This window comes from Polypterus senegalus, unplaced genomic scaffold (assembly GCF_016835505.1).
Source record: "Polypterus senegalus isolate Bchr_013 unplaced genomic scaffold, ASM1683550v1 scaffold_5158, whole genome shotgun sequence".
NCBI classification, from domain to species: Eukaryota; Metazoa; Chordata; class Cladistia; order Polypteriformes; family Polypteridae; genus Polypterus; species Polypterus senegalus.
The window spans coordinates 157,657-179,430 of NW_024383222.1; the positions used below are offsets into that span (position 1 = coordinate 157,657).

At 41.6% G+C, this 21,774-nt stretch overlaps 1 long non-coding RNA gene across 1 annotated transcript in view; it reads left to right on the forward strand.

Annotated features, from left to right (window-relative positions):
- Positions 1-222: 222 nt before the first annotated feature.
- The window catches only part of LOC120521453, a 40,619-nt gene continuing 19,067 nt past the window's right edge, over positions 223-21,774 (forward strand). The window contains exons 1-3 of the long non-coding RNA XR_005632131.1: positions 223-366; positions 6,146-6,319; positions 20,039-20,211. This is a non-coding gene — a long non-coding RNA (uncharacterized LOC120521453). The remainder of the gene's footprint in view (positions 367-6,145; positions 6,320-20,038; positions 20,212-21,774) is intronic.

A 21,774-nucleotide genomic window follows, 5' to 3' on the forward strand; every position in this document is an offset into this window, starting at 1 on the left:
CAGTCCAGTGTGAAGGCAGGAGACCCTGTCAGGTATATAGCGCCTTACTTTATAAGAATGGCAGTGGTCTCGTGTTCACACTGCACTTCAGTGAAAAGTCAGAATACAAGCGCCATTGAACCTTTGTGTTGTGTGTCCTTCTGTCTGTCTGTCTCTCCTCATGTTCTCACTTCTCTCTCTTCTTCTCCACAGCCTGTCTGTTTGTCATCTCACCTCCAGATGTTGCTCAGCTCTCTCCTCAGCTCTTTCTGCTCCACACTCACGACTGACTGAACTGAACCTGAGCAACAACGACATTAAGGATTCAGGAGTGAATCAGCTGTGTGAGGGGCTGAGGAGTGAAAACTGCAAATTACAGAAACTGAGGTAAGTGAACAACAAGTGTGTGTGTGTGTGTGTGTGATGAATTTTATTTCTTGTCACATTATGGCTCTGACTTTTCCACTCCCACAACACAAACGTTGTGTTTAATCAGGACAGACTGCAGTGTCCCTTATGGACAGACAGACAGATGGACGTGACGTGACACAACTGCAGATTTCCTTTAATAATTCAATTCATAAAGACAGCATTGTGACCCTGAGCCCCTCCACCACACTGGTGCTCTCCTCATCATCTCTGTCAAGACTGTTGTTTAATTTCTTGTCTCACAAGCCCACGCTGTTCATTCTTTATTTTAATCTTGTACTTGTTCCTGTCCTCCATTGTCACTTTCCTCCTTACACTCCTCTGATGTACTCAATAAAGTTTGTTAAAAATCACTAAAGTAGAATAAGGAGGAGAAATACAGTCAGTGGTAGTAGAAGAGACGACTAAAGTGACAGAAGAAAAAGAGGAATGGACAGCTAAAGCTGAACTGGAGTGACAGATAAGGACAAGGAGAATAGCAAAGATAAGGAGAGACAAGAGAAGGAGATGAACAGAATGAAGAAAAGGACAAATAAGAGGAGGACAAGGCTGAGGATAAGGAGAAGGAGAGAGAGGTGGACAGACAGAAGAAAAGGAGGAAAGGTGGACAATAGCAGTAGAAATGACCAGCCAGCCATACACAGAAAGAGAAGGTCACAGGGAGGAGAGGATTAGGACTGAAGGCAGTGTGGACAGTAAGGTGGGAGACACAGGAATTGACCGCCATTATAGCCAAGTGGACTGAACAGGCCGACATCATTCTACAAGACATGACCCCAGGTCTACACAGGACATCGACATATATCTGTCAGTGGGCTTAGTGACCAACAGGTGGACACACACATCATGTGCAGTAGACTTCCAGAGACACTGAGAGGATTCTGGGAAGGTGACCTCAGTGGGCTTGTCAGTGAGATACTCCATTGATAATGTTACATTATAACACACACTTCTAGCTTATTAAAATGTAAAAATAATAATTAGACAAAACAAAATTAATACCACATAAAAAGCAATTATAATTAGTGACTGCCCTAAATTTTTAGGACCCTGTAGCTTGAACTATTATGGGTGTTCCTTTGCACTCAGCAACACAGTTAATTTTAATTTTAAGTAATATTTGGTGTTGAATACCTCTATATTATTATTATTATTATTATTATTATTATTATTATTATTATTATTATTATTATCATGTATTTAAACCCCTTCTCATTCAGTAGACACCCAAACTTTTTAAATTATGTGGACTGAGCCACCATAGCTTTAACTTCATTATTTTCAAAGTAGTTCTATGAATATATATATAACAGAAATTAATTAGTAAAGCAAATACATACAAATAAAAAGAAATTAAAACCAAAAAATAAAAGAAAACTCTTTTAACAAATTGAAGAAAAAAGTAAAAACAGGTTAAAGTATATAGTTATATGAAACAAGAGTAATGGACATAAATAAGGACAATACACTATGACAGTTTAGGGCTCTGTTGCTTCGTTGAACCCTCAGACCACTCGTCAGACACCAGGTAAAAGTCCAATAATTATTTATTATTATAAAATGTGCACAAAGCACGCTCCTCTCCACAATTCTCCTTTAAATAAACAAAATCACAATAATCAATAATCCTCCACTCCCAAACACTTAGCCACCCTGCCTCCCAACTCAGCTCAATTGTCTGGGATCTCCCACAGTCCTTTATAGTCCTCGACCCGGAAGTGTTTGAGCCCTCAGTCCATGTGATTATCCAGCACTTCCGGGTCAGGTAAAAACTTCTCTTTTTCTTCAGCCTGGAAGTATATCATTTCTTCTGTTCCCGTGACTTGGAAATACTTCTGGGCTATATGGAAAATATAAATCCCTGGGCCTCCATGCAGCGACTCCTGGCGGCACCCTTGGTATCCAGAAGGGCTGCACATTATAATTCCTCTGTCCATAATTTCCTGCTGGCATTCGAGCACCTCTATGCTGCAAATAGGGCTCCATCTGGCAGCCTGGGGTATTGGCGGGATGAATGGCCGGCCATATCTCACAACACATAATTTAAACAGACAATCTTCGTCTACTTATATGGTGACTAGAGGACAGACCTGCACAAGTTGCTTCGTAATGTTGGGCACCAACTGGGTGTCCCCTTTAATGAAGTGAGACGAAACAAAACTGGACACGATGACCCTAACAAAACACAAGTTTTCATTTGAATATAAAAATTTGCTTTGAGTTTCTTTCAACCTGATGGCACATGAACTCCACGTTGAGTTTCTGGGTCCAACAGCAGACTCCATCCTCTGGGGGGCCGGCAGCTTTTCAAGAGTCCCACCCAGAAGGACAGGGGCAGCTCTGGGCACTGCGGGCTGAGTCAGTTCCCCTCATTTGGTTTCTTCTCAGAGCTGCAGGTGGATAAGGAGAGACAGTCAGTGTGAGCGCCCCCTCTCATCTCAGAGTGGTATCACTTACCTCACAGAGACAGGAAGGTCATCTCCAGGTGGGCACACATGTGTGACAATACAAATAAGTGTCTGTTATGTTTACATGTATTATTCTTAAGTTTTTTTTCCATTATATATTACTTTTTTTGCATTTATTTGACAGTTGTTGCTGCGATGTAACTGTGTTCTTCTTCATTATTTTAAAATATTTCATGATTGTTTGAAGAACTAAGATGATGGTTCAAGTCCTGAGTGCTCTCTATGTACAGCTCACACCTTCAGAGAATTTCAGCTAATACAGAGCAAAAGGTTGAGGGTATCACATTGGCAAGTCTAATAAAGTGCCCCTGAGGGTCTGCTCACACGTCTTTGAGGACTTTGCACTGATGTTAAACACCAGCTGAGCAAATCTGCACACCTTTGTCTAATTCACAGTGGCCATGTCCCTTTGTATTTCTACTAACGCCACTCCTATAATCCCACAGGCCTCTCACCCGCCGCACACACTGGTGGCCCTGTTACAATAGCGCTTTGTCCATTATATAGTCATAAGACTTGTAATATTTAAATATGTGTGATGTGTTAATGTTGGATAATATTGTTAAAATGAAGCTTTTAAGTGAATAAAATACATAAACAAGAATGTGGAGCTCATAAGGAAAGGCTGACATTGTGTGTGATGGGCGCTCATTGCTGCCCTGTAACTCAGCTCAGAATTAGCAGATCTGGAAAATGAATGAATGATTGAATGTAAGTCTGCAAACAGGGATTTGAGTTAAACAAACATCAGAAACTTCATGACTGACTGCTCAGCAGAAACACACAGCATTATGGGAGGTCTGTGAGGTTGACCTGTCCAGTCCTTGTTATTTTACTTCTCCATTTTCCAATTTGGTTTATTCTGTTTTTGTTGTAGACATTAAGATTACTAAATCTGGCTAGTGGTGCATAAATACAGAAAGACTCAATACAAGATTTATAAAAGAGTGTCATCATGGAGTGACTCACATTACAAAGACTTGACTTCCTTAAACAGTAGAGCTGCTGCTTTCCCTTTTGCCAATGGCTTCTGTGCATCCCTTAAAGGTCAGCTGTGAGTCTTTGATTGTCCTCAGATATTTATAACTGTCAATGATCTCCACTGCCTGCTCTTTGGTGATTGTTTCTTGTAGGTGACTGGTGCTGCTCCTAAGTTTGAATATTAGTAGAAAACACTCATCGCACCAGTTCACAAAGTCATCTCCCACTGGACCAGGACTGGTTTCATTCACACTCAGTAGGCTAGCAATCACTGAGTCGTCAGCACAAATTAAGATGAACCTGTCCTCAGATTTACTGAGACCATCATTAGTGTAGAGGAGTGCAAAAGAAGTGAAAGAACAGACATGAGGGGACCTGTGGAGGAGGACAACATGTCAGACAGACAGACATAAACTTTCACTTTTCCATTCCTGTCTCTTAAAATGTCAATCAGCCATCCTACCAAACTGAAGTCGAAATTAAATTCTTTAATGGGTCTCTGTGTAAGAAGGTGAGGTTGAAAGGTGTTAAAGGTTGAAGACAGGAGCCTCATGTGAGTCTTGCATAGCAAAAGTTAGACCTCTTATATCATTGAAAAATGCTGAGAAATTAGTTCATGCTTTTATTTTCAGTCGACTAGATTACTGTAACGTACTTCTCTCAGGACTACCCAAAAAAGACATAAATCGTTTGCAACGAGTGCAGAATGCAGCTGCTAGAATCCTAACTAGGAAAAGAAAATCTGAACACATCTCTCCAGTTTTAATGTCACTACACTGGTTGCCTGTGTCATTCAGAATTAACTCTAAAATTCTGCTTATGGTTTATAAAGCCTTAAATAATCTTGCTCCATCTTCTATATCAGAATGCCTGACACGTTATATTCCAAATCGTAACCTTAGATCTTCAAATGAGTATCTCCTTATAATTCCAAAAGCTAAACTTAAAAGAAGTGGTGAGGCGGCCTTCTGCTGTTATGCATCTAAAATCTGGAATAGCCTGCCAATAGGAATTCGCCAGGCTAATACAGTAGAGCACTTTAAAACACTGCTGAAAACACATTACTTTAACATGGCCTTCTCATAACTTCACTGTAATTTAATCCTGATACTCTGTATATCCAATTTATTATTATAACTATTCATTGTGGCTCTAAAATCCGTACTGAACCCTACTCTCTCTTCTGTTTCTTTTCCGGTTTTCTATGGTGACGACCAGCCACCATCACCTTATCAAGGGACCATGATATTCCTGCATTAATGGATTAAAAGCCAGAAGTCTACGTGACCATCACCATCAAGTCCTTCCAAGAGAACCCTAAATACAAAGAGGACTGTTTCATTTATGTTAGGTAGAATGCCTAGAGGGGTTTGGCGGTCTCATGGCCTGGAACCCCTGCAGATTTTTTTTCTCCAGCCGTCTGGAGTTTTTTGTTTTTGTTTTTCTGTCCTACCTGGTCATTGGACCTTAGTCTTATTCTATGTTAATTAGTGATGTCTTATTTTAATTCTTATTTATTTTCTTTTTTCTCTTTTCTTCATCATGTAAAGCATTTTGAGCTACATTATTTGTATGAAAATGTGATATAGAAATAAATGTTGTTGTTGTTGGTGCCCTCTAAGGTGTTATACAAGAGATGAAACAAAGTGAAATAAGAACATAAAACATTTGACAAATGAGAGGAGACCATTCAGTCCATTAAGGCCATTTGTTTAGCTAATAGCTAAGCTGTCCCGATAAGCATGGAGATTCTTCTTCAAGGTTGTCAATATATCTTTCTTCAACTCCATGCCTCGGTAGTTTGTTCCAGAGTCCCACAACTCTTTCTTCAAAAAATGAACACATGACAAAAAATGAATCACAACAAATAAAAAACTTTGACAAAGACAAACAGACATGCTGCTGGTCACCACTAGAGCTGCCAGTCCTGAGTGGTAAATGACAGACCAGAATTCCAGTTTGTCATCCTCAACCCATGGTCACTTGTGACAAGTCCATCTGGTCACATGAGTGCAAGATGCCATCAGTCTCATGTGTGTGACGTTCTTATCCAGTGTTGATGTCCACATGTCAGTCTGAATGACTTGGCACCAGTCAGTCCAGCGTGAAGGCAGGAGACCCTGTCAGGTATATAGCGCCTTACTTTATAAGAATGGCAGTGGTCTCTTGTTCACACTGCACTTCAGTGAAAAGTCAGAATACAAGTGGCCATTGAACCTTTGTGTTGTTTGTCCTTCTGTCTGTCTGTCTGTCTGTTTCTCCTCATGTTCTCATTTCTCTCTCCACAGCCTGTCTTATTGCGATCTCACCTTCAGATGTTGCTCAGCTCTCTCCTCAGCTCTTTCTGCTCCACACTCACGACTGACTGAACTGAACCTGAGCTGGAACCACATGAAGGATTCAGTCATGGATCAAATATGTAAGGGGCTGAGGAGTGAAAACTGCAAATTACAGAAACTTTAGTAAGTGAACAACAAGTGTGTGTGTGTGTGTGTCTGTGCCTGTGTGTGTGTGTTTGTGTGTGTGTGTGTGTGTGTGTGTGTGGGTTTCATGTATTTTATTTCTTGTCACTTTATGGCTCTGACTTTTCCACTCCCACAACACAAACGCTGTGTTTAATCAGGACAGACTGCAGTGTCCCTTATGGACAGACAGATGGATGTGAGGTGACACAACTGCAGATTTCCTTTAATAATTCAATTCATAAAGACAGCATTGTGACCCTGAGCCCTCCACCACACTGGTCACCCTCATCACCCTCTCTGTCCAGACTGTTGTTTTATTTCTTGTCCCACAAGCCCATGCTGTCCATTCTTTATTTTAATCTCATACTTGTTCCTGTCCTCCATTGTGATGTTCCCCTCACACTCCTCTGATGTCCTCAATAAAGTTTGTTAAAATCACTAAAATAGAATAAGGAGGAGAAACACAGTCAGGGTGAGGAGAAGAGACGACTAAAGTGACAGAAGACAAAGAGGAGTGGACAGCTAGAGCTGGACTGAAGTGACAGATAAGGACAAAGAGAATAGAATAGCAAAGATAAGGAGAGACAAGAGAAGGAGATGAACAGAATGAAGAAAAGGATGAGTAAAAGAGAAGGACAGGGCAGAGGTTAAGGAGGAAAGGTGGACAGCAGCAGTAGAAATGACCAGCTAGCCATACACAGAAAGAGAAGGTCGCAGGGAGGAGAGGATTAGGACTAAAGGCAGTGTGAACAGTAAGGTGGGAGACACAGAAAGTGACCACCATTATAGCCAAGTGGACTGAACAGGCCAACATCATTCTACAAGACATGACCCCAGGTCTACACAGGACATCGACATATATCTGTCAGTGGGCTTAGTGACCGACAGGTGGACACACACATCATGTGCAGTAGACGTCAGAGACACTGAAAGGATTCTGGGAAGGTGACCTCAGTGGGCGTGTCAGTGAGATACTCCAGTATGAGGAGTGGCGCCCTCTTGTATTTGTAACTCACACTTGTGTCTCTTGTGGGACATTAACTCTTTTAGGGCGGATGTCGACTTTTGTCGACAGGAGGGGTTAAGGCGATAATCAGCTGTTAATGGCGACAAATCTCACTGTCACGCCACAGGCATTCCCTCTGTGCTTGGAGGAATGCTAGACTCGTTGACTCGGCAACTAATCCTAGCGTGCGTGAGTTGCAAAATGTAAACAATGGCAAGATGGCATCGACATGTGACAAAGGAGTGAAGCGAGTGCAGAAAAGAAAACACTCGGCAGACAATGTTTTGCGCGATTATCATGGAGTCAGACTCTGATTTTTCAGAATCGGATTTTATTGACAGTGATCAGGAGATCGAGCAAGAGAGTGAGAAGCCGGCATCAGCTGATTAAACACCAGCCGATGCCACACCAGCGGATCTACTGCCAGTTGAGCGTTTGCGCAGCCAATGCATCTACGGCAAGGTTCACGTGGGATAAATTTTAGGTGAAATGAGGTGACAATACGGTTTTCATGTGGGCAGAAAACTTGGTGGCAGTGGAATGGCACGATGACAAAAGGGTGACTTGTCTCTACAGTACACACTAACAATATATGTGAGAAAGTGCAGCAACAGACAATTGAAAAGTAGGCACCAAAGCAACACGTATTGTAAGCAGTGCAATGTGGCAATGACTGAAATTGGCTGCTCTGAGCGAGATCAGACTGCGCAGGACTTTACTGTGTAAAATGTATGTGATATGTATGTGAAATCATAGATTATACACGCTCATACAACATGCAAGACAGTAACATTTGTCAAAAGTAAATATTTTTGTTGATTTGATATGTTAAACAATTGCTTTGTGTTCTTTTTAAAAATGTTAGTTTTGGAAAAATATTCAGCCCTGGGAAATAAGAAACAAAAAAAATTAGCCCTAAAACAGTTAAAACAAGAATCTCACCACATGATCAGTGTAGGCTGTCACATGACTTTCTCAGTAATCCAGTATATAGCGCCTTTTTGATATTTTTATACACACATGGTCTTCACTGATGTCATCACAGGTCCAAACCCTCTGCCTCACAAATCCTTCTTTTGTCATTTCAGTCAGTCAGGGTCTTCCTCAATGCCAGCAGACAATCAAACAGTCGACTGGAGATGTGGTCACTCTGGTCACTGCGTGATTCTCTTTACTACTAAATACAAAGCTGTGTGGTGACACATGTCAGGGGTCAATGGTTGTGTGTGGGTTTTAAATAAAAATGGAGGACTCAGGTGGATGTAGTAGTGTGGGGAGCAGAGCAGCCCTGGAGTGTTGGTGGTGAATTGGCAGAGCGCACTTTACACCTGCAGAAACGTGTTGTTCAGCCAGTGTCCTCATTAGTGTTCTGGGGTGTGTAATTGGACACCTGCACCCCAGTGAGTTTAAAATGAGAAATTTGAAAAATGGAGGTGGAGGTGTGTGCTATCAGTGTGTAGCGGTCCGGTGCCGCTAAGATTCACATTGTCGAGAAGACGGTGATATTATTTTTATGCTCATGATTCCAGGGATGCACCCTGCCTTGGTCCGACCTGCACGCACTAACAAACAGAGAAAAAAAGCCAACGGAAATAAAATAGCAAATACAGAATGTATTAACACTAATAATGAAAGTAACAATACCACACCTGTTCCCCTTACAGCGATATTACATTAAATACACAAAGCACAAAACACATACCGCAAAATCCATGAAAAATGGCAACAGATGAAATGTAACGATGAGAACAGGTAGTCCAGAGATTCACACGTTGAATAGGAATGTAAAGATAGTCCTATCGGTAGTTCCTGAAATGGTGAAGATGGGTGGACGCTTTCAGGAGCTCTCCTTTCCTTGCAGGATGGCCATGAATCCACTTACAGTCCTCATGTACACAGGCAGACGGCAGACAATCCAGACCCCAACAAGAAAATGATCCAGGACAAAACAAATAAGTACAGGTAACCTAGCAGTGGGCAGACAGACAGGAACTTGGAAGACACATTCAAAAGACACCTCTCCTCCTTTTGGTCACTGGCCCCTTTTAACACTGGAATTATCAGATCCTATGAAAAACTCGTAGATCCATCCCATCTTAAATCATTTCACACTTCTCCATCAGCATTTTTGTCCTGTAAATGTGTTGATAAGCAGCAAACAGCCTGCTATCACATCCCTCCACCCCAGAGTTTGCTCAGCTCAAGTTTCTTTACTTGCGTGTCAGTTGCTTAGAGTTGTATAGAGTGAGAAGTCAAACAAAATGACACCTTTTATAAATACTATATCATTATTTGGAATACATGCATTTCATATCTGTTCCATGTCTACAATGATCTATGTAAGTACATCGTTAAAACAAAACGTTTTTCATGTTTTAGTAATAACTAGCAAAATACCCATGCTTCGCATTGGCGAAGTACTGCCTTAAAATTTTTATTAAGAAGAAAATTAAACCTTTTAAACTGAGGGAAAATATACCAATAATTATTAGTTAAGGATCTCTTTGTATACCACATTGTGAGTTCGCCCTCCGTTGTACTTACTCTTGAACATGTAACGTACAGTTGGCCATGTGAACAGTAATCTTGTATCAAATCTCACAGCTTGGATTGCTGCTGTCATAATCGGTTTCAGTTTCATGGTTTGTTTCAATTACGACAGCATTTGCAAGATTTGTTGTGTTGAAGTGACATTCGCATCTGTCAAGCGTTGTAAGCACACAACCAGTTTCATCGATAACTTCACATCCAGCTTTTGAGAGTTTAAACATTCAGAAACATCAAAGTGTCCACTACTGAAATCATCACCTGTGAATCTAAGATGTTGAAGAGGCATTGGCGGTTGTCGAAAGGTGTAAAATATTTGGCCATTTCGTACACTTGAAAGCGACACCGAACAATTCAGCGGCAGCCATCAACTCACATGCAGATGCATAGGTGAAGAGCTTAAGCATTTCACTCTTCTAGTGCTCCTGTGTAGTATAATTATCTCCTGTACCGTCATCAGTCCACACCTTGAACCTGTCCCAGTCATTCAATACATAAGACACAATGTTCCAAAGTTATACACTCCATGTCTACATTTTGTCAAATATTACTAAAACATGAAAACGTTTCTGTTTTAACAATGTGTTTACATAGATCATTGTAGACACAGAACACACATGAAATGCAAGTATTCCAAATAACAATATAGTATTTAGAAAAGGTGTCATTTTGCTTGACTTCTCACTCTATACAAATCTAAGAAACTGACACGCAGGTAAACAGACTTGAGCTGAGAAAAATGTGAGGCGTTGGGGATGTGATAACAGGCTGCTTGCTGCTTATCGACAAATTTACAGGACAAAAGACACTGATGGAGAGGTAGGATGGTTCTACAAGTTTTCTCGTAGGCTCTGGTAATTCTAGTGTTAAAGTCCAAAATGTGGAAATATTTTACATATGCAAATACTTTTCGGTATATAGATGTCCTGTCAGATTTTCTGCAGAGTTATGACTACAGTTTTCACACCACGATTAAAACAAGACCTGTAGATGTGACTCCAGAAAATGCTCTGAGTGTTTGGAAAACAGTCTATGGCAGGGCCGTGCAAAGAAAATTTTCTCTGTTGACTTTGAAAATAGATGAATATGTCAGAGTTTCAAAATTAAAAGGTGTATTTGAAAAGGCTATGAGCAGTCCTTTACAGATGAAATATTTATTATCGTGGACTGCTTTAAACAGCTCAAACCTATCTATAAACTAAAAGATTATGCAGGTGATGAAATTCAAGGGACATTTTATGCAGAAGAGTTACAAAAAATAAACCCCGATACTAACAAAGTGTACTGCATCCAGAAAATTCTAGCCACTCACAGGCATGGTAGAAACAAGCAGGTGTTGGTAAAATGGCTTAGTTGGGACAAGAGATTTAACAGTTGGGTCAAGGCTTCAGAAGTGAAAGACATAAGCAGTTGAGAAAGCAAGAAAAAAAAAATGTCTAAAGTCAGAAATGGATTTTATGTGACACTGCCGAGTAATTCATCGGTCAGGAGTTTTCCCAGCAATACAATAGCATCATTCACCGTTCAGCTAGCCAAGACAATAGAACTGTCCAGAGACTGTTTATTGAAGCAAAATTCCAAACATAGCAATTAACACGTAGTCTTCGCTTTCATAGTTACACAATGTGTGCTATACATTATTAATTTTTTTAAAGTATGAATAAAGCAGGAGAAAGAGCAGGAAAATATTCACACAGGCTTGTTTGTATAGAGATCAGTAAACCATTTGAAAAGAAACAAAACACAAGATCTGTATACAAGTATGAGAATACAATCAAATTGCAAACCAGGTCCAAACCCATCAGTAAGCCGGCAATACTCCTAAATAAAGTGTTTAAGCCAGCACGTTTCATATATTTGTATTCCACTAAGTCATGCAAGCCTATTTTCTCTGTTTGGAACAGAGCTGACCACAAAAATCTGGTCCTCACAGGCTGAGTCAGTTGTGCATAAGCATCAATGAGTATCTTTCCCTGCACAAACTTTGCTATAACATCATCCACAATTCTCTATAGATTATACATTTTAGCATAATACACATGCAGGACACAAGTCTAGCCTTTCTAGCCCTTTGGAGCATAAATAAGCTATGTCTATAAGCCAAGAAATTTTTAGACAGGCATACATTCAAATTACCTGTTTAGATTTCTCTGGTTCAGGTTCACGTTCTACCAACTGGTTATCTTCTATAATGATGACACCGGTCTCTTCTTTAGCGGTATGTTTTGTTGTTGCAGAATCCATGTTTTGCTACTTTCTATTTAAAAAAAAGGAGATAATGGTGTGTCTCCATGATGGAGAAGGAAGAACGCTCCATTGGCCAAGCGACACACTGACAGGGTTAGCGGGCCAGTAAGAACCTTGAAAAAGTGGTGGACTCAGCCAACCTACTTCAACTCGGTCAAAAGAAATGTTAGCTGTAAAAGAAGCGTTGGTGTCTCCTTTCTGACTTTGAAAGCGGGGGACTCAGCCAACCGCTCGGTTTCCGTCATAAGGAGATGGCCATCCATGCTTGATTTTACACAAAGTCCAAAGGAAAGACAGAAAAGGAAAGGGGGCTGGGTGGTACAGCACAACTTACTCAGTTCTTGTTATTGTGGCCCAGGCCTCTGGGTCCTAATATCTGTCCTTAAATATTCTTTTGGTGAGGCTTTTACAATGCTGGGGCCAATCAAAACAGTTTAAGATAAGATTTTTAAGATAACCCGCCAACATATTTTTAACAACAATTTAATCAACACACACATGCCTTATGTTTAGCTAATCAATGGAATTACACCATGCTGGTGGGAGCATGTGCTGAGTGCATCGAGCACGTCGCAAGTTCAGAACAGCCAATCAGGATATACACCAGGCGGCAGGAATATGAAGAATCTATGGCTAAAAGACAATATGGTGCAACTGAAAAAATTTATGAACCGGATTGTCAATGAAAATGGTGTTAGTATATGAATTTAATGAATAACTTCCGCCTGTTGCTTTGATGTCACATGTGATGAAGACCATGGAGCGGCTGCTGCTTCACCACTTGAGGCCACAGGTCCGTCATGCCCTCGACCCTCTGCAGTTCGCATACCAGGAGAAAGTGGAATCGGAGGATGCTACACCGATCCCTCTCCCACTTGGACAGAGGCAGTGGTGCTGTAAGAATTATGTTTCTGGACTCTCTAGCGCCTTCAACACCATCCAACCTCTGCTCCTTAGGGACAAGCTGACAGAGATGGATTAGTAAAAGCAATAAAAAGTGTCCAGGGAGCGATTCCACATAAAAGAAAGTGGTAGAAGTGATCAGTGAAATAGAGAATAATAGAGAAAAAGTAAAAAGATAAAGTCATACATGGAGCTTCTGGAATGGTTGCCACTTGCGGCGCCGAAATTGAGCACTGTAACATTGTATGTTACACTGTAAGGCTGTAACATAACAAAATGTGGAAAAGCAATGCGCTGTGAATACATTCCGGACGGACTGTAATTCTATTGGTTACTCCATCACGGAGACACACCACTATCTCCTTTTGTTTTACTAGGAAGAAGCAAAACATGGATTCTGCAGCAACAAAATGTGCCGCTAATGAAGAGACCGTGTCGTCATTATAGAAGATAACCAGTCTGTAGAACTTGAACCTGAAATAAAGAAATCTAAACAGTGTGGCAGATTACTGGGGTTCTTACCTGGCCAGGATGCCTGGAAGGACCAGAAAAGGACATGAATAGCGTCCGGTCACGAGGGGCAACCACCCTGGACTAGGAGAGGACCACGGAGAGGAACAAAGAGGTTCTGGCCTTTTGGATCCGTGGCCACTGCCAGGGGCCTCAAGCCTTGTGGGACACGGTGAACTGTCACTTCCGCCAAACCAGGCAAGATGGCAGATGAACATGCCAGGGACACACAGAGTGCAAAGGGCAGCCCTTCCGCCACACCAGGAAGTGCTGCCGGAAGGTTGTCATCAGCCACCTGGAGCACATCCGGCGGGAATAAAAGGCACTGCTTCGCACAATCGGGAGCTTGAGTCAGGAGTGGGAGAAGGGCAAAGCTCCCAGGAGGAGACAGGCGGCCAAGGACTGTGATAGAGAAGTCTAATTGCGGTGATTTATTTGCTTTGTGCGTTGTGTGGTGTTCAGGACTGTGATTCCTGTAATTAGTGGTGATAAATAAACGTGTGTCTTTTTATAAAGATGTGGTCTCCAACTGGGGTGTCCGGCAAGTCTCACAATAGGTAATTTGAATGTATGCCTGTCTAAAAATGTTCTTGGGCTTATAGACATAGCTTATTTATGCTCCAAAGGGCTAGAAAGGATAGACTTATGTCCTGCATGTGTACTATGCTAAAATGTATAATCTCCCTTGTTTTCTTAAATCTGTCAAGAGAAATGTGGATGATGTTATAGCGAAGTTTGTGCAGGAGAGAGGCTTATGCACAACTGATTCAGCCTGTGAAGACCAGTTTTTGTGGTCGGCTCTGTTCCAAATAGAGAAAATAGGCTTGCATAATTTAGTGGAATACAAATATATGAAACATGCTGGCTTAAACACTTTATTTAGGGTATTGCAGACTTACTGATGAGTTTGGACCTGGTTTGCAATTTGATTGTGTTCTCATACTTGTGTACAAATCTTGTGTTTTGTTTCTTTTCAAAAGGGTTACTGATCTCTATACAAACAAGCTTGTGTGAATATTTTCCTGCTGTTTCTCCTGCTTTATTCATACTTTAAAAAATTAATAATGTATAGCACACATTGTGTAACTCTGACAGCGAAGACTACGTGATAATTACTATGTTTGAAATTTTGCTTCAATAAACTTGTTGTTTGTAAGCACCTTGGCATCTTTTTTCTCTCCTTTATGAACCATTTTATAACAGATGGATTGGGTAGGATCATGAGGTAAAGGATGTAAACTGTGTGTGTCCTTGAAACATACAATAAAGTTATTGTTTTTAAGACACCTTGGTGTTTACTTTATGATTTGCTTTATAAAGGTATGGTTTGGAAGGTGGCTGAGGTAATGGGATGCCCATGGTGTGTTTGGGCTGCACTGCCAGTTTCCTTGTGTGTGTAATAGATTCTCCCTCTAAAACCTTCTTGTACATCCTGTCTCTGAGTCTGTCACTTCATGCTCTCTTGTTTCCTCATTCATTAGTGTAAATTGTGCTTCCTGGGTGATGGAATTGAACATTTTTGGGTAAGTCAGTTCCACCAATGCCACTTTCCAGTCTCGGGACATTTCTGTTGTCTTGGCTAGCTGAACAGTGAATGATGCTATCGTGTTGTTGGGAAAAGTCCTGGCTGATGAAATACTCGACAGTGTTACATAAAATCCATTTCTGACTTTAGACGTTTTTATTTTTTCTTGCTTTCTCAACTCATTATGTCTTTCACTTCTGAAGCCTTAAACCAACTGTTAAATCTCTTGTCCCAGCCAAGCCATTTTACCAACATATGCTACCATGCCCGTGAGTAGCTAGAATTTTCTGGATGCGTAAACCTTGTTAGCATCGGGTTTGAGCTGTTTAAAGCAGTCCATGATAATAAATATTTCATCTGTAAAGGACTGCTCAAAGCCTTGTTTCGAATACACCTTTTAATTTTGAAACTCTGACGTGATCATCTATTTTCAATATACACAGAGTAGATTTTCTTTGCACAGCTGTGCCATACACCATTTTCCAAACACTCAGAACATTTTCTGGAGTCACATCTACAGGTCTTGTTTTAATCGTGGTGTGAAAACTGTGGTTATAACTCTGCAGAAAGTTTGACAGGACATCTATATACTGAAAAGTATTTGCATATGTAAAATATTTCCACATTTTGGACTTTAAGGTCCTATTGAATTGCTCTACTATGCTGGCCTTTACATTGCTGTTCGTGACAAAATGTACAATATTGTTCTGTTTTAGCACCAATGTGTTATGAAATTCTTTGCCTTTGTCTCTCTGTAGCTTCTTAGGAACTCGACCCTGTCTAAAGATCAAACTAAAACCCCGAGAAACTTCTTTCCCTGTTTTGGCCTTTAATGGCACAACCCAAGCATATTTTTAGAGCACGTTGATACACGTAAGGATAAATTTATGACCATCATTGAATTTTGAGTAGTAAGACATCTCTACCAAATCTGCCTGCCACCGGTCATCGACTGTTGAAGCAATTGTTCTGTTTCTCTTGAAGCTCCGCCATGCTGGTTTGTGCACACTGTAAGCATATTGCCCACTCATCCATTCCAACATGTTTTTTCGCTTGAGATTTTCCCGATGACTTGATACATTTCTCAAGAATCTGTTAATATCACCAAAACTGCCAGGCTCCTTGGATGTGTAATAGATTCTCTCTAAAGCCTTCTTGTATGTCCTCTCTCTGTGTCTGCCACTCATGCTCTCTGTACTCTCTGTACACACACAGGCACTGTACACAATTAGGAGCAGAATGCCTGCTGACTTATCTTTTGACTCCTTACAGGTCCACGAAGGTCAGTCTCAGCTTACATAGCTTATCAGCCCATTTTAGGACCATGGCCAAGATTGGCCGACCAATTCCATTCGGACGACTGACAAAATATCTGATGCCTGTCAAACCATCACACGACAACGGGTAGAGACGGAGCATAGGAACGCTATTAACCAGGTGGCATCCGTGGGTACCGGAAATGCAAGGGGTGGGACATATACCTGTCAAAAGATTTTGATAAAGATAACAGTGACATTTTATACTACTACTGTGGGCATTTTACAATAGTGCTGCAGAATTACAAACAAAGTAAAGTCAAGTTGGAAAGCATGCACTGGTACAGAGTGTTGCCGCACCCACTACATGACAAAACAACTCGGGATCCCAGTTGGCAACCCCCAGGCACACACACGGTCCAGTCCCACCGTCCGAAATTACCCTCTATCTGCTGCAGCCAGATGTTACGTGGGCAACCCGTTGGCCGGGCCCAGCCACTCGGGGCCCCAACAATGAGGATCTTATGATCTTATGGATCACCCTCGGGAAACGCACTACATGGCCGAAGTGCCATAACTGACGCCTCTCACAATGCAGGTAATGTGACTCATTCGAACTCCATGAGCAACACAAAGTCAAACCAATGGTACCCAAGGATTTTCCCAAGAGACACAGTAATGAAGGAGCCGAGTCTTCATCTCAGGTCACTGAGTCCATGTCTCGTAACCATATAGCAAGACAGGAAGCACCAGGACTCTAAAGACTTGGACATTTGTCATTTTGCATAGATATCTGTACCGCCACACAGCCCTTTCTAGCGACCTAATGGATCTCCATGCTCTCCCAATCTGTCTACTGACTTCATAGGAAGAGTCTCCAGAGATATGAATGTCTCTGCCAAGGTAAGTAAACCTCTCAACAAGGTTAACACTCTCTGCAAACAGACATACTGCTGATGGCTGTGCCTTAGATGTCATTAAAGGCCTGGATCTTTGGTTTTATCCAGGACACTCGCAAGCCCAGACACTCAGACTCCTCACTCAGTCTCGAGCTCCCAACAGAGCCTCCATTGACTATGGGAAGATCACAGCATCGTGAGCAAAGTCAAGATCCGTGAATCTTTCTTCACCAATAGATGCCCCACATCCGCTGGACCCCACAATCCTACCCAACACCAAGTTCATACAAGCATTGAACAGAGTATGAGCAAAACACAACCCTGACGAACCCCAGAATCAACTTGAAAATTGCAGAGGTCCTGCCTCCACTCTGCACAGCACTCACAGTACCAGTGTACAGGCCAGCCATGATATACAGCAACCTTGAGGGGATCCCATGAACCCTCAGGATGTCCCACAGGACAGCTCGATCAACTGAGTCGAATGCTTTACAAAATTGAGAAAGGCTGCAAAGAAACTCTGCCGATATTTGCATTTGCACTCCATGGGAACCCTGAGTGCCAGGATGCAGTCAATGGTAGACTTCTTAAGCGTAAAACCAGACTGTTCCGATCGCTGGTAAGTGAGCAAGTGATCACGGATCCTATTGAGGACAACCCTAGCAAGGACCTTACCCGGCACTGAGAGCAGTGTTATGCCCCTGTAGTTACTGCAATCCAGGCGATCACCCTTTCCCTTTCCAGATAGGGACGACAAGTCCCATTTTCCAGTCATTTCGGACGATGCCCGCCTCCCAAATGGAAGCAAAGATTGCTTGCAATGCCAAGAAGACTGCCTTACCACCTGCCTGAAGAAGTTCACCCCGGATTCCACAGATCCCTGCAGCCTTTCCTTCTCTCAGCTGGTTCAACACCTGTGCAATCTTAATGAGATTGGGTGGTTCACAGCTAATTGGAGGATCAACCCCAAGACCCGAGGACCAGAGATATCCAATGTCCTAGCTGAAGGATCAGCTTTGAACATCTGCTAAAAGTAGCCAGTCCAGCGGATCACAACTGCAGTGTCATCCGTAAGGACCGCTCCATCAGCTTTCCTGACTGGGACTCTCTGAGGAATAGATTCAGATGTGCGTAATGCTTTGATTCCTCTGTAAGCAGGACATGGGTCACTAGACCACAGATGGTGTGTCACCTGTTCAAAAAAGTGTAAATCAGAAAACGTGTTTGTGCTTTTGGTGTCTTTGTTTAAGGTCTGGTGACAAAGGTTAGGCTTCTGATGCTTTGGTCTGAGTGTTCACTTTCAGCTGGTCGACTAAAGCTGTGATAATCGCCTGTGGTGACATCGATGGGTGAGACTTAGGATGAATACAAGCAACGGTGACAAATATTTGTGAAAATTCTCTACATGAGTGGAGTGGTCTGAGTGACACGCTGAGCAGCTCAATGTCTGCAGAGCTCACTGCTTTTCTGACCCCCATTTATATACAGATGGACAGACACAACCGGCCCTTTACCTGTGTCGATGGAGTCTCAATGATGAGCTTCATGACACTGATGGACTCAGAGAGCCACGTCTCATAATGCAGGCTTCTCTGTATCCTGCCTGAACACAAGCTTTAGTTTGTAATTCATCAAGTTAATTATGTAAGGACTGCACAGTCGCCATTATTACAGTCGAAGTGGAATGTGTTGGGTTACCTGTTACCTCAAACGAGCCCCTCCACATCTGACCCATTTCAGTGTCCTCCGCTTGTCACCTTCATCAGACTCATCCTGTCTCTTCAAAGTGAAAAGTTCTGGAAGCAGCTCTGGTCTGTGTCTGCACTCGGCAGGTACCGTAAAGTAGAAACTCCTGGCTGTACTGGATCACTCAGGTGAACATAAGACGCATCAGGACAACAGCAAGAAAATGAAAAGTATCATTAAAATAATAAAACAAATAAAAGCAGAGACTTCATAACACTTCAGTGACAAAGAGCGACGGGCACTGAGCAGGCTCCTGTCAATTATAAAGAATCCACTGCATCCACTAAACAGGATCATCTCCAGACAGAGGAGCAGCTTCAGCGACAGACTGCTGTCACCATCCTGCTCCACTGACAGACTAAGGAGACCCCACACTATGCGACTCGGGGGGTAAACGTTAACATTATACAAAGTTATTGTCTGTTATACCTGCATTGTTATCACTCTTTAATTTAATATTGTTTTTATCAGTATGCTGCTGCCAGAGTATGTGAATTTCCACTTGGGATTAATAAAGTATCTATCTATCTATCTATCTATCTATCTATCTATCTATCTATCTATCTATCTATCTATCTATCTATCTATCTATATTCCTTTATTCCTGTTCAGAAAATGAACCCATGATTAAAAATTAATCACAACAAATAAAAAAACTTTGACAAAGACCGAGACAAACAGACCTGCTGCTGGTCACCACTAGAGCTACCAGTCCTGAGTGGTAAATGACAGACAAGAATTCCAGTTTGTCATCCTCACCCCGTGGTCACCTGTGACAAGTCCATCTGGTCACATGAGTGCAGGACGCCGTCAGTCTCATGTCTGTGACATTCTTGTCCAGTGTTGATGTCCACATGTCAGTCTGAATGACTTGGCACCAGTCAGTCCAGTGTGAAGGCAGGAGACCCTGTCAGGTATATAGCCTTACTTTATAAGAATGGCAGTGGTCTCGTGTTCACACTGCACTTCAGTGAAAAGTCAGAATACAAGTGGCCATTGAACCTTTGTGTTGTTTGTCCTTCTGTCTGTCTGTCTGTCACTCCTCATATCCCCACTTCTCTCTCTTCTTCTCCACAGCCTGTCTTTTGTCGTCTCACCTTCAGATGTTGCTCAGCTCTCTCCTCAGCTCTTTCTTCTCCACTCTCAAAACTGACTGAACTGGATCTGAGCAGAAACAACATGGAGGATTCAGGAGTAGATCTGCTGTGTGAGGGGCTGAGGAGTGAAAACTGCAAATTAGAGAAACTGAAGTAAGTGAACAACAAGTATGTGTGTGTCAGTGTGTGTGTGTGTGTGTGTGTGTGTGAGTGTATCTCATGTATTTTATTTCTTGTCACATTATGGCTCTGATTTTTCCACTCCCACAACACAACACATTATTGAATAATAAGACCACTAATCACTTATGCATCTAGTCTTAGGTTGATAGATATGTCACCCAATAGATACAGCCTGACTATGCCACCTAGTGAAATTATGGGCACTATGACCCCTCCAACAAAAGACATTTTCACCACCTTATTATCTTCCTTTTCTTTTTAGTGTGAATTCTGAGACCCAGAGACAGGCACAAGCAACAACACTTCAATGGCCAATCAAACAACTTTTTTTAAACAATTTATTTAAAACATTAAAATAATCTAAAACCCTTTAATAAACCTTCCTTATTTTTTTCACTTTTGGGTAAAAGAGTAGTCTTCGAGAACAGTCAGCCTACCCTCAGTCTTTAGCCTGATCCCCAGAAGACCCTCTCTGTCTACTGGAAAGTCCTCCTCATTCCAAGGATAAAGCTGGAACACATAATGCAGGAAGTGTCTAAACACCCAAATCAGAGTTGGCAGTATCTGATCGAATGTGGTGCCGATTACTCACCATTCGTGCCTCAGCCCCCAGGATTTTAATATTTAACTCATAGCCAGCATCTTTTTGCTTACTCAAGGAAAACCACACCACATTCAGCTCCTGGACCACTTGATCACGATCTTTCAAAACAAACAAATATATGTTGCAGGCTTCGCTGTAGCCACTGCCACTTCTCAAACATCATGGTACTGTTTTCTGTCTTTTCTCCAGTTCTATTCTTGCCCTTTCATGCCCATCATCAACATCACTCTGACAGTCTTCCACCATTCTTCTGCCTCCCAGAGTCTCCTTTTCTCCTTTGTTAGCACACATCAATCCACTTCCCACCAAAGTAAATACACTTTCAACACTTGAGAAAAATACCCGATCAATTAAATACAATTATGAAGAGGTGAATTCAATTAAACAAGTGCTCAGTAAAAGGAGACATACCACAAAGTGCAATCTACCTGCTCAACAATAAAACATACTTTAAAAATTTTATTATATTTATATTTATTATTATATTTATTATACTTTATTGATCCCAAGTGAAATTCAAGTACCAGTATCAGCCAAAAATTATACCATGTTAAATAGAAACAGTCAAGTGCACACTACAAATAACAAATCCTGTAAAATGATGCAATCGCAGCACACTGGGTTTGGAATCTTACAGTCCATGTCAGGTAATGTACAGTAGATGGTGCATATAATAATGTCAGTGCAGTGAAAACTGTGTAAATAATGACTACTACCAAAGTGACAGGTGCAAAATAATATTAAAGTGACAGATACTAAAGTGGCATAATATTAAAATAAAATAAAATAAAATCACTTGGCTTATGTTGATACGGTAACATGTTGAAAGTGACCCATAACAAACAGAAAAAAGTTACTCAGTAGTGACCACGTTGTGAGATATCAGATGTAGTGCACAGCTAAAACAGCTTATGAGCAGAGAAGGAGCA